General features: G+C 41.8%; 1 protein-coding gene across 11 annotated transcripts in view; it reads right to left on the bottom strand.

Moving 5' to 3' along the window:
* CCSER2 (coiled-coil serine rich protein 2) overlaps nt 1-13,385 on the bottom strand; it is a 75,116-nt gene extending 61,731 nt beyond the window's left edge. For all 11 annotated transcript variants that reach the window (XR_012663171.1, XM_075109809.1, XM_075109814.1 and 8 more), the window contains exon 1: nt 13,277-13,385. The gene's annotated coding sequence lies outside the window, so the exon portion shown is untranslated. The remainder of the gene's footprint in view (nt 1-13,276) is intronic.
* Nucleotides 13,386-14,675: the final 1,290 nt, after the last annotated feature.

Here is a 14,675-nt window from a genome sequence, read left to right as displayed (position 1 = left end):
CAGTGATATGGGAACACAATCCTAGCTACAGAAGTACAAGACAGAAAGATAATTATAGCATTCATCCATTCCCTTGTACCTTGAATTTCAGTCCCATCCACCTGACTTGCAATACAGGGAACTCCACTGCAGTCTTTATTAAAGATTTGTTGCATCTCAACTTCTAGTCATGTCATATTGGTCTATTTTATCACACTTATTTTATAAAGCCATATCTGCTTTACAGATGTATCTTTCCTTCAGAAAATTTTGCCTTGAGAATTCCGATCTCCTTGCTTTGATATACTGCTTTTTGTTGCTTCCACACTCATCCACATACCCACCCTACTATTTGGACAACTATGTCTGTATCACCCTTTTGCATCAGCATTTAGTCGGTTGTTTTTCCCGGCTATACGATATGAACAACCTGTATAAATGCTATTAAAGACTTGCAGTTCAGACAATGAGGCCTCAAGAAGTCTCCAAGTTTCAACACTGCATCTCAAGACAAGGTTCACTCTAGCATTAAATGCTGTATTTGCAAGACCAGGTTTTTCCAAGACAATTGTAAAAGGACATCTTGCTTTTGCTAGTGTGGTTTTTATGTTTTTGTCACTTCCACCCACTGTTTTTACAATGGTGTCAAGACACAGAATTTCAATTGTTCATATGTTATTCCTTGAAACTATTATCCATGTTTCTTGTCACAGACCTACACACAGCCAGCAGAACTGAAAAAACCCACGAAAATTTTTAAACCATGGCAATCATGATGAGAACCAACACACAGCAAATAACACTATACTTACTCAAGGTACAGGAAATCTTGTGTAACCACAGCAAGCATTACCATAAAGCCAGTCACTCCCCAAGTTACAAGACTTCACTAAGAGACACTTAAGATAAAATCAAAGTGGCATTAAATTCATGCAAACTGAAGTACCCTTATTACTTTGTAATTTAATAGGATGCCCCAGAGCTGTACTTCTGGAGTAGATCTACATTAAAAAGATACAAAGAGAAACACACTCCAAGACATGGCTTTTCAGGGGCTCCTAACCTAGTGAAATTACCAGAATCCACATCCTACAACTGGTAGAGTGCACTTCTCTTTAGAGACACACTAATCCAGAGTTTTCAAATACTAAATGAATCCTTGCACACCAGGGACATAACCCTCACCTAGGCCTGCAGAGACAAGTATTTCCTCCCAGCAAGAGCAAGACATTTAACCCCATGCATAACATGTGCCTGCATGTGGATTTAGGTGTCTAATGTTACACTTCTCTCAAAAACACTAAGAAAAGCATTCACAGCATCTCACTTGTGTATCTGTAGCCATAAAAATCACTATACTTTAAGGTCAAATGTCAACCTCAAACATACCTAATGTCAAATATATACAGTAAAGGCAAAAAAAGTACTTTTTCTTTTTAAAATGGCCTTTAACATCATGATGCATTCATTGACAGCAAGCATCATACTGCAGATCCATCAAAAGATATCCCAACTTTAACAAGAACGCTCAAGTCTTGTAAAGAAATCTTCCAAATTAAAAAGTTAAAATAGAAAGCTGCTAATTTAACTTTCATGCTTTATGGACAATTCCCTTTTCACATATGTCTACCATCTCTTAGGTGGCTGCAAAATTTAAATGAGGCCATTTAATGAGATTTCTTTAATCCTCTACCAAGTGCTGCAAATTAAAGTTGAAAAGACCTTTCAGTTCTCTAGGAAGGATGCTTGCTCATTTGTCCTTAATTAGGGAAAAACAAAATATTATCTTCACAAAACCTGTACAGATTGCTTAAAACACTTCAGATAATTAAATTAAAAGACTGCCTACAAGCAGTGCTTGCCTGTGTTTTGTTAGCTACATAATTAACTACTATGTTACCTTTTCAATTTTAGGTTGCATTTGTTTGGTTGAAACAATGCTGTCAAAAAAACCACCAAGCAAACCAAAAAATACTTAACAGTATCATGTTTGGCAGATGTTACTTTTCCCAGGAAATGGAAAATTTTCTCATTAAGTTTTCTTAAACATCCTCGGTCTTGACACATATTTACAACTAGAAACTGCATTACCCTAAAAACGAAATTCCCTTACCAAGAAGCATAGTACCTGCAAGTTATAGTACAATTTCTGCATCCCTTGAAACTCATGTTCAATATAATTTAAGTCGCATTCTGCTGTATTACATAGTAATTCAAAATATTTTTAGACTTCTGCAATCTATGAATTTTTTTTTTAAACAGGTATTTGGGCAAACTAGCCTTAATGTATTTCCCAAGGCAAAGCACATATCTAGTGCACACAAGCCTAATCGGGGATTAAACTAATTATAAAGAGCCTAGTCTTACATAATGATCCAGGAAAAGGATTTAAAACTTACAAACCCTCTCTGAAGTATAATCTGAACTAACTGAAAAGCTGCTACATCCTTACCTTCAAGGATATTCAAGACCCTGGTGATAAGCAAAAGGATATTCATTCTTGCTCTGTTGTGCTTTCTGTATAGGATTATTTACACCTCGACAAGACCCTCTGATGTTACTTTCAACTAGCAGACACAACATTCACTTTTATTTCATTTCCAGTCTGTTTCAGTAACATCAGGAAAACAGTTGCCTATATACATGCTTCTCAGCAAAGTTTGGTTTTGCATCTAACACTCTGCCCTACATGTTGTTGAATTAGTACTACAGCAGGTTCATACATTCCAATGTTTGGGCACCTTTAAAATATTGCAATCCCTGTGATCCATGCCATCATGCCAGCTAACAGCATTTTCACGTTCCAAACAGATTACTTTGAGTGGGACCAAATTCTGCTCCTACAGTCATACTGTGTAGAATAAACAGCTGCCAGATGAAACGTATCTGACAGACTGGTGACAGACGAGAGCAATTCTGCAGAACTATTGCTATGCCAACAGTTTCAAATGTATGTTTCATTATTCTTCTCAATTTTAAGACCACCTAAATAAGAAATAGAAATACTGAGTAGCTAACTTAGATGCTTTTCTTAAGAGGAACTTCCTTCCCAGTGTGAAGAATTGTTTTCTTGAGGCAGAGGTAAACATAGGTTTGTGTATCAGGATTGTGCTGGAAAACTGAGATAGTCAACACCACCTCGCTGCTTCTGGATAACAAAAATCGTGCTTTCCTGTCAGTGTGTAAGAAGCTGGCCGCCACAGCAGCACACAAGCCTCCTTACCTACCCAGAAACATTATGTCCGTCAGTATTCATATACCAGCAAACACCAACTATTAATCTGTCAATTGTTTTTGGCATTTGGTGTGGACAGACTGACAGAACAACTGCTGCAAAGCTCTGAATAAATGAATTATTCGTATTTCTGCCATCATGTGCTGGATGTTACTGAAGCCAATGAAGTTTAATGACCACGTTTGCCAAGCCAGACCTTATCACCTATTATTTGCCTTCTGCAGAAGGCCTAAGAATTAAGATACTATCTAATTCTACCTGTTTGGCTCAGTGACAGGTGATGTGAAGCAGCAGTTTACCAACATTCAGGCATATTTATCTTGCCAAATTTATGGTGCTAGAGTTTCCAGGGACCTTCATTATGTACCCTAGAAAACCAAAGCAGATTTCTAGTATACAAACAGCAGACATGAAGGTGAGAATGACCCTCCTATGGTAACCTAAATTATCTCCTCTAGTGAAAAGTTTACTTGGCCACAGCATTGCATTAGGGCAGAGAAAACAACTAGTAACTACTGCCCAAGCAGTGCTGAAAATCAGTGAAGCACACCCTTCGGGACTGAAGGACAAACGGCAGGCGCGAGGGGATGGCCTGAGGCAGGCACAATCTACTACCTTAACTAACAATTATATCCTGTTTTCTACACCACGCTTCTAACAGGAGAGCCCTGCTGAAATCCGAGACACAAGACCAGCTCTTCAAGGTGCTACGGACACGCTTCAAGACAGCAGTTCCTAACTTCCCTCTGACATTCACCAAAACTAAGATACCCTCCGCACGCGCGCACACACACACACACACACAGAAAAGATACAAACTAGCCAATTTAAAAAAGACAGTAGTTTACTTCTAATTATTATCTGCAGAATCTAGATATACTACCTGGCCTTTGTGAATTTAAGTGCACATGTATTTCAACTCTGTCCACTGCATGTGGCTCATAAAAACAACCTCTGTGCACCGCTGGGTTTTAACACAACAGCCTCTATTTATTTTTCTGTTCAGGACACACAGAAGGCAGATCTTTTCATCACTGATACATGGTGAAACTTAAGCATAACTTAAGAACTATTTTTCTTAAAAATGCATTAGGGCAGTTATGTGAAAATACCTTATTTCTAGCAGCGTAGGGAGGTGCTGAATAACATAAGCAAAAAATCAGGGAGGCCCCTGCAACAGCCACAGCAAACGGCTTCTTTAGCAAGTACTTCGGAACTCTGCAGGATGGGGAGCATGGCTGCAAGTCACTTTGCAGCTTTAAGACGACCATGGGAGCTTAACAGAATGGGAGGGACTGGCAGGAGATCTAGCTGGCAAACACCTGCTCTGAGCAGGACAAGCCCTGAGGAATCAAAGGTGATGAATGCTGAAGAAATCATGCATGTTCTACAAATTAAATTGAGTCAGAATACAACTAGAAATTCTGATGGCTCCGAGACTGAACTTCTGAGTATTTACAACTGTCTCAGATCCTTTTGTGTTTTTTTCAGCCTGCACAGACTGGCTCCAGCTCAAACAAAAAAAGACTTCTCTCAGCTCCAAGATACAATAAGATTTATCATATCTGCAGTAAAATCCTCCAAGCCTGCCTGCCTGCCTTCTCCTGTCCTCAGTGTCTCCAAAACAACTCTGTTCTTGAATCAAGTCCCAATGCTTCATGAAGGTATCCATGAATTTGTGTCTCTCCCTTGACCATGTCCAAACTGCACAGCGATTAATACTAGCATCCCTGAGAGTCTGCCTTTTGACGGTACTATAGTCTTATAGTAAAAAATTCCAAGACACTTAATGCTTATTTTTATGTTTCTCTGAAATAATTTTGTTATTCTGTGTTCAAAGTTGTCAGATTCGGTTCTCCGATCTCAGAGAGCTTAGAGATATGTCCTTTTCTATTCTTCCTCCCTCATACTTAGGTATGCTGGCGTTCTATCCGCTTGTAAAGTTTGGTCTATCAAACACCAAGCAAACCAGTTATCCAAGCTGCTGTTATGCTGAATTTTATTTACTGTCCGTCAGAACACACTAGGTCAAGGAGTATAAGCAGAGCGTGATAACAAATAGAGATAAAAGGAGGAGAGCGCAAAAAACATCCTGAAGAGATTGGGGCTTCCGTATTTCTAACATTGAAGGGTATCTTTAGTCAATACAACAAAAAGACATTGCTTTCCTTGCAATCTTTAAAAGCACTGTAGTTATCCATCAGAATATGGTTTCCTAATGCTTTGTAAGGGTAGAGAACCCAAGCACTTACTGGAGAAAAACAAACAGGGAAATGCAGCTCTATTTTGTAGAAGAAAGCTACCAGAACACTTTCAGAACCAAAAACTCCATTCACGTGCCTTACGGCCACACTCTCAATTCATTCTACCATTAATGCTATTTACATTGAATATTGGGCACCTCAAGGAAGAAAAAGGGCTAAGTGCTATCTGCCCAGAAATATATGCTTTGTAATAGTTTGCCCACCTGTGCTTCGCATATTAGTAGAACAGAGACTATACATTTTAAAACCCAAATTTTTACGTCAAACTAACTGAAAGGTTGAAACAAAACAGGATTTGAGTTATCATAAAAACCCTTAAGATTTTTTTGGGGGAGGGGGGGAAAGTCACTCAAATTTTAACTTAAAATAATGCCTTTGCTAAGGTTTCTCAAATATGTAAATTTTCCCTGATTTTTGGCATTCTTACAACATGTCTAATAAGGCAGAGGGCAGTCAAAGTCCAGTTGCTTAGCCAGCTGCAGCAAGGGAGCAGCTTCAGGACAAAGAAAATAAGATAGAAGATACTTGGGGGTAGGGATATATTACTCCCAATAAAAGGGCCTGCAAAAAGGAAGAAATAGACTTGAAACAGTGTACTTTCACATGCCCCTTAAATGTTAATACAGGTTATCACAGCTCATTCATAAACGAGACGTGAAATGCAACGACACCTCCCTGCGTTAGTGCTGATGCCTAGCTGTTCGCAGGGATGGGGTCAGCCAGCAAGCTGAATAAAGCATTGCAAAGGCACAACTCCTCTCTGAATCTGCTAATCATCTGATGCATCCTCTTGGAGGAAGTCGTCAATTTCCTTCTTCAAAAGATCTACTCTTCTTGCCACAGCAGAGATAAAACATAGGTCTATTCTGACTTTGTCAAAGCTCTGGAAAATGCCTTTAGTAAGAACTGAAGGTGGCTCAGACACCGACGGACATTAGGTTTTCCTTCAGTTTACTTTTGTGCACTCTTCCAATCACTCATCCAAACATAGCAGTCGTACCTTGTTAAACCTGAACTAGCAATGCCAGCACTGTACCTGCAAATATAAACACCGTGCACTTTCTGCATAACCAACTCTTCCAAACACAAGATCCAGAACATAGCAAGGCTTTCACTGGAAATCCAGAGAACACAAGGCACAGCTGATAAAAAACACTACATTAAGTGTGCTGACCCCAAGAACAGCTGTAATAAATCAGAAGCAGAAAAAATTGACATAATCATGGCTGATATACCTAGATCCAATGCATTAACACTCCTGCTAGAAGGAATTAAATAATGTGGATTACTTCATTTGCTACGTTGCACATGGAACAGCCTTCTGTGACCAGAACAAATTCAACAGATTCAACCTCCGTGAGCGAGTCACACAGACCAAGCTGCTTCAGCCAGGTAGCTTAACAGCTCTTAAGTTGCAAAAGATGTATTGTTCTCAAAATCTTGGTTGGTTAAGAGATACAGAGAGTCCTTATTTGCTTAAATTCTTTGATGACATTATTCAGTTTAAATTGTTACCAAATTTGCAAAGATGATAAACAGAAAGGAGAAAACCAAACTAGGAAGAGACATACACTATCTGTCTGCCTTACGGATCGAATGCTCTGCAACCTAAAGAAAGTCGTATGGCTAGAGAGAAGAAAAGAACTGAACTATTTTATTACTTGAGCATTATTTCCACACACACACCGAAGTACTGCAATTATACAGCGCATCTATATCTAGGTTACTCTCTCACGCTGTCTTAACACTTGCTTGTATTTGGCAAGGTTTCTGTCCTGGAACATAATCCATAATTGTGTATATGTGCGTGTACACACATATTGGAAAAACTCTGATCTTTCCTATTTGACATAAATAGCTGTCTTTCAGAAAAGTTTTAAAGCTGACATCACTGTTTATGGCAAATTGAAGTTTATGCTGTAGTTAAGAATTACTGAATAACCCCAAACATCATGGCCTAAAAACCAAGCTTTCTAGAAATGAAATGGTGGATCTCAATCTCTCCTTTTGAAGATTTTGTGATTATGTCAGCATCGATGCAACTGACAGCAGAAACAGGCAACTGCTTTTGCTGATGGTATTCCTTCAGCAACAGCATTTCCTGTTGGTTATTTCCATTTTTCTGAACTTATTCTTACAAGACAGATTAATCCATCTCCAAGTTCAGACATAAAAGCAATGTCATTCTGCAAACAAGTAGGAATTACCTGCTATTGTCTGGCAAACACTTCACTGAAAAAAAAAGGGAGCCTCCCTTTTCCCTCAGAACTATCCACTGTCACCAAATGATTCAAACACGCCACTCCTGTCTGTAACTCTAGTAGGAGATACTTACTTCACCACTGCTTCAGTAACAAACTAAAGAGTCAGCTTCTAGTTACCAGTTTCTGCAACTTCAGTAATGCATGCTACCTGGAGCAGGATTTTCTTGCTGATAAGAACAGGCAGGCTGGAAACCAAGTGAAACTTTGAATGCAACTGATTATAAATGGACCTATCCCTTTTAGACTGCCACCTTGTCCATCTTACCCCTCTAGATTGTCTATTCATCCAATGTGCCTTCTCCATATAAGAACACTGAGCTGCCTTGAGATAAAACCACTTATGGTGGTACAAACAGATAATGTTCAGTATGTTTTTGTATCGATTATATAATGACTAATGACAGAAATGATACTAACCACCTGAACCACCACTGAACAGTTTATCTATGTAGGTATCTTAACAATTCCTGTTAGTTTAAATTGGCAACAAGGCTCTGCTTACCACCAACACAAGATGTTTTTCTCCCCGCTCCAGTCACACATGCTCATTCTTTCTACTGCTGCCTGAATAAGGATTCTAGTTGTAGGTCAAGCTGAATGACAAGCAGAGATGATTGAAGGAGACTGCATGTAATTCATCGACTCACTGGTACTGAGATATCCTCAGTAAGCCTGAAGAGGTTCACCGGTGATAGTTAAGCGAGACTAGACAAGATGAAGCAGTAGGAAGACAGAAGAAAATAGTTCTGGGAATTTCTCTTCTACATCTTGCCAATGCTATTTTAACATAGTTTAGCTTCTGTCAGAAGATCATGGCCTTGAGACAAGAACACATCAAGCCATTGCTATTTTTTTTTTTTTTAAATCATATAGTTAAGCCAGCCACTGATGGATTAAAAAAAAAAACCACACTAGAAAAAGGACTGACAAAGAAAATCTTTAAAACTTCTCTTAGGAAAGAGAGCAAGTGAACCTTGGATAAGCTTGTAATATTATATAAATCATCCTATTTCTCTGGGTTTGGATCATGGCAATTCAACTGTCCAGATTGAATTCTCCAGCTCAGCCATACAGTTCCAGCAGTCAATCTTATTTTGAAGGAAATGAATAAGAAGTTATGTTGTCTCCTGCGGTAGCCTTAAAAAACAAACAAACACCATGCAGCAGGAAGAGGATGAACAGGGCAAGCACAGAATGTGACTACCTCAACCTTCAACTGCTTTCAGTTCATAGGATTTCTTGAATTTGATGTAGTTTGTTTAGGAACCCTCCACAGATCTCTCTTCCACAATCTTGTCCAATCTATCCCTGAGCCCCCAAACTTTCTCCATCCACGACTGCCTTAAGCAAGGAGTTCTAGAGCCCTCCTATTAATTCTTTAAAAGATTATTTCATTGCCTTGAACAGATTCCCAAGGAAAACTACTTGTAAACACTGCAAGAACTGGCCACTAATTTCTGTTCTCCTTGCTACCAAACATACCATTACGTCTATCAGTTTGTTTTCTATGTGCTTTCAAGAAGGTACTGGGTTACTTGTATTCTTTGAAGTTTGACTCCTCTTCAACATCCACCCTTAACCAAAAATACTGCAGCCATACACTGGCATATTAGAGCTTTCAGCTGAAATTTGCTTCTGTTTGAACCACATCTTAAAAGTGCCACTTCCCTGCTACTGAATTTCATCTCACTAGTGCCAGACACTTACAGCTTCTGTCTGTGATTCCATGGCTATAAATCAGTTCCCAATCTCAAAACTAAACTCTCTAAAAATATTCCAGTACCAAACAACTTAGGAAGTTTGCCACAGGATAACAGATATCATTATGTTTTTAACCACAGACTGGCAGCCTTCTCAAAGTATTTTAAAAGTTTGCTTTATATTTTCTTACTGATTTTCTGATACATAAACATAAATAGTTACATCTGAAAACACCTATCAATGTCATTTTTTTACAACCTAAAAGACAGACAGCTGTTATATTCTCATATGCTTGCAATTAAAAAAAAGGACTCTAAGAAACTGACATATGTAACTTCAGTTACTAGCGACAGTTTGTCCACAGGATCAGTTTCTCCCACATTAGCTTACAGAATTACACAGACAGTCATCTATACTCACATTTTACTTGAATTTAAAGGAAGCTGATAGGTATCATTTTTTTGTTTAATCAAGATTTTGAATTTAGTCATGGTAAAGTGTTATTTTTATAAACTACCATTTCAGAGAGCTTTCATGACTGAAAAATTTACACAGAGAGGGATTAGGATTTTTTTTTTTTTTTTAAGTCTGCTTACTGATGGACCAGGCTATGCAAGATGAAAGATTCTGCTCATTTCCTCAAGTCTCCTGCTACTAACAGCAGCAGCTTTGGCTTTGTCAAGTTTCCACCTATACAAGTGTCCCTTACTGAGATGAAGGTTAGATAAAAGCCATAGCTTCCCCCAAATCGTCAAAAATACTGATCAACAAGTCTATGTAATAATTTCATCGTACAAAACCAGAAAAACCCATGTAAGTAAAACCTATCGTTAATATGACTCACAAAAAGAATGCGAGTTGTAGTACCATACGAACTGACATTGCAGTGAGAATCTCTACATCTCTCTAACAGAGACCCTCGAGTCTCCATCTCAAAGTACACTTGATATTACTGAGTCAAGAGAACCCAGGATATTCAGTTCTCCCATGACATGCCACTTAACTTGTGCTGTGTGTCACAAGCCATCTGGGCTAATTAGGCTAAAAGCATAAGAGTTCTTTTGCTTCAGGGAATAAATTCAGAAATTGTTTGCAATTTAAGGGTTATTCCAGACCTATGACTCGTCCAACCACCACATAAAAGTAAAGCCTTATCGGCTATTTTCCTCTGGCTAAGAAACCAAGACTTCTTGCAGTGAGAACCTGGCCAATATTAACCATACTTCTGCTTCTGTCAAAGCCATTAAAATGCACTCTGCAGAAGACTACCTCAAGTCATCACGGACTAAGTGCTCCAGCAATCTCTAGTGAAAAAGGCATTTTACCGAGAACTTGTGACACCAGTTCCCCATGTGATGACGGAAAAGCATCTCCCACCCTGAGAAGACTTTCTTGTCCACCTATTGTAGGATATTATCAGCAGCTGAATCCTCTCTTTAGAAGAGATAGAGGATAGCTAGCAAGCAAAGTCCAGATCTCTACAAATCAAGCTACTATTGATCAAGGAGGAAACAAGATTCTCAGAATGTCTTCCAAAATGCACCCATTTGATAGAAGTTTAAGAGTTGAGCTGGAGTATGTGTCCCAGAGGTACAAAGACATGCAAAAACCCAGCTGACTAGCTAAACTTCATCTTTGGAATAATTATTTTAATGCTGTTGGGATTTTATTGTAATATATGTGTGTTCAGGTACCCAGAGATTTACATAAGCTTTTATTTATTGCTCCAATTGAAACACAATACAGGGTTTTAAACCTAATTATCGAAAGCACCATTAGTATTTTGATCTTCTTAGCATCCCTGTTGGCAAGGAATTTAACCCTCCCTGAAAGCTTCTAATTAAGAAGATGCTGCTGTTGTTTACACCTCCAAACAGTGGCTAAAAGAGCGCCACAGCCGCAACTGGCTACTTTTTGTTCCTTCATCTCTCTCTCAGAGATCTGCACTTTCTAACAATTTTAGGCAAGCAATGTTCATCTGAAGACTGATGGTACGATGGCTTTTTATCTAGAGAGCTGGTGCCAACACATCTTTGTAACTGGTTTATTCCAAATAACCAACCCCTCTTAAAGGGTGATCAGGTCCAGAAGTAATAGGTTTTACTCCAGCAAGCTTTTACACGAACAGTTCCATTAAACAGGATTACTCATCAATGTAACAATACATTAAATGAGATCATTATGTTAATTGAGGTCATTAATATTCATTTTTTCTATCACTTCAGTTCAAAAACACAAGGTGTTATAGTGGTCAAAAATATCAAATATAGAATGCTTCCAAGCTGGAAGCATTTCTACTGTTTAAGGAACTCTACAATTAGAAGACACAACTCAGCAGCTTTTGAAGCCCAAATGTGGAGGTTTCTATAATGAAGAGTACTAACTGTGAGGAGACATTAAACTTTGACTTCACAAACATTTTTTCTTCTGCAAAGTATATATTCATGTAGATCCCTGGTTAACATTTAGGCAACTGGTTATTGCTAATGTTTCAATTGTTCAGCATTTATGTCTTTAGCTTGGAGGCACTAAATTCAAAATGGGCCCACACAATTGAGAGTTATGTGATCATTATATACATGAGAAAATATCCACCAAATTTCACTCAGTATCACCACAAACTGTTAAGTATTTACTGCCTCATACAAATATGATGAAGAGTTTTGCTTTTGACTACTCCAGAAGAGATATTTTTAAAGTTTCAGAGAACACTTAGAGTGGTTCTCAGTTATAAGAGCATAATGAGACTTTAGATCCAACTTCATTTAGCTTTTAGTAACTTAATAACAAATATTTCTATTCTGCATCACATCAAGGCTCAAATCCCAGAACACCAGGAACAAACCTGCTACTAATACGAAGCACCAATCCTACAAGTTAAACCAATTCCCCTGAAAACTGGCAAACACCTTTATGTGACGTACCAGAGGGAGTACCACACCTACAGCCCTTACCTTAATTTGTTGTCTGGCCTGGGCACTAATGCTCCGCTACAGCATGAAGTTCCCATTCACATTTGCTTTTTTTAACTGAAGATAAACATCTCTATTTCCTCCACGCAAAGTTAAAGGCCGAAGTTGCCTCTGTTTCATTGTGTGTCAAAGTACATTTGACAGAACGCTATGTCGCAGAGGACTCTGGATGACGAGAGCAAACTCTTAGTGCTATTAAAGCAAAATCATCATTACGCACATAACGTTCCCTTGTTGTTACAAGCAAAATCTGAACAGATTACAGCTAAAGCAGATATTCCACCTATTTTCTCAAACCGCTGTCTCTGAACAACCACAGACCGGGTGCTTTTGCTTCTTCCCCTTTTTGAAGCTATAAAGAGAGCCCTGCGACCGGGGCTTTCGGCAGCCGTTTCCTCCCACACGCACAGGTACGTCTCAGCAAACGAGGAATTAAGAAGCGCATAAGGCACCGCAAAGCGGGGCCGGAGGGCGGCAGCCAGCGCCGGGCCCGCCGCCCCAGCCCGCCTTCCACCCGCGGCGCGGCTGGCCCCGCCGCCGGCCCCGAGCCCCGCCGCCGGGGGAGGCCGCACCTGCGGCCGGGCCCGCAGCCAGCGGCCCTGCGGGAGCCGCGGCCGGCGCTCGGGCCGCCCCAGGGGTGATGGCTGGGGCCGAGCGGGGCGCGCAGGAGGCCGCCCCGCGCCCGCCCTGCCCCAGCCGCCCGTCGCACCGCGGCATCCCCCGCCCGAGGCGCCGGCCCCGGCGGGAGGACGGCGAAAGGAAGGGCAAGGCCCCTAACCACCGAGAAGGGGAGAGGAGAAGAGCCCCGGGAGCGCGGCCCGCCGCCAGGGGAAGCGGGGAGCGAGGGGCCGCCGCACTCACCGGCGGGCCGGGCCGATGCCCGTCCGTCCGGCGCTGTCCCCGCGGCGGGCAGGGCCCCGCCGCTCTGCGCCCTCAGGTGCCGCCAGCCCCGCCCGGCCCCGCCCTGCCCGGCCCCGCCGCGCATGCGCCGGGCTTCCTCCGCCCCCCCCGCCTCCGCCCGGCTGTGGTGTGGGGGAGCGGGGCGGTCGTGGCGGCGTCCCGGCGGTGCCCCCGCCTCATGTGGGCAGGGACGTGAGCTCCCAGCCCAAACCCACACGGCCCCCGCCTTCCTCGGGGCCGCCAACCGCACGGAGCCTCTGCCGGCCCGGCTGGCCGCGGGGCTGCCGGGGCGCTCCCTCATGGCGGGCTCCCGAGGCTGTGGGGCCTGCGGGCCTGCTGGGCACATCTTCCAGCCCGCCCTAGCAATGGGCGAGCCCGCTGACCCGTGCAAATAAAAATTGAGTTGTTAATAGTGTTCCAGAAATAGGCCTGCGAGCGTCCTGGCTCAGGGACATAGAGAGCACTCAGGGAATCATTAAGGTTGGAGAGGACCTCTAAGATCATCAAGTCCAACCATCAACGCAACACCCCCAGGACTCCTAAACCGTGCCCTGAAGTGCCACATCTACACGTTTTTTCAACACCCCCAGGGACAGTGACTCCACCACCTCTCTGGGCAGCCTGTGCCAGGGCCTGACCGCTCTGGCAGTGAAGAAATTGTTCGTAATAGCCAATCTAAACCTCCCCTGACGCAGTTTGAGGCTGTTTCCTCATGCCCTATTGCTTATTAATTGGGAGAAGAGACCAACCCGACCTCACCACTCACAAATGTCCCAGCTACGTGAAAAGCCTAGAAGGGACTTTTGCAGTAAACAGCATAATGCAAATCCACAGGAGACCAGGCTTTCCCCATGCTGGTGCTCAGAGAAGGACTTGGGAGTTTCCTCAAATTCTCTGCCTGTGCCAGGAATCAGAAGGCACTGACACCACCAAAAACTTCTGCAAAGTGCAGGAATTTGCCCGTGGTTATGTGAGATGGTTCAGGACCATGTCACTGCCAATTTACCCCATTACCCCAATGCTTTTTCCTAAATGCCTGCGTGCTTGTTTGGGGCCTGCATTTCTGCATCTCCCCACATTTCTTCCTCGTGTATGTGTTGTCTGTACTGCTGTGCTTCAACTTCCGACTTTCAAAGTTTATATTTTCTCAGAAGTTTTGACTACTGATACTTCTAAATTTTTCACCTGCCTGCTTCACCAGGCCTGCCCGAGGAAGAAAGCCACGCAGTAGCTTCAAGCTATGTTCATGTAGGAAAACAACGCTCTGTAATTGATAAGCATCATTTACCGCAGCCTCTTGACTAGCAGTTGGGCATGCTGCCAGGGTGTAAGACCTGCTTACAGATGTCAGCCCAGGCAC

This window comes from Phalacrocorax aristotelis, chromosome 14 (assembly GCF_949628215.1).
Source record: "Phalacrocorax aristotelis chromosome 14, bGulAri2.1, whole genome shotgun sequence".
NCBI classification, from domain to species: Eukaryota; Metazoa; Chordata; class Aves; order Suliformes; family Phalacrocoracidae; genus Phalacrocorax; species Phalacrocorax aristotelis.
This window is presented reverse-complemented; position numbering and strand designations above follow the sequence as displayed.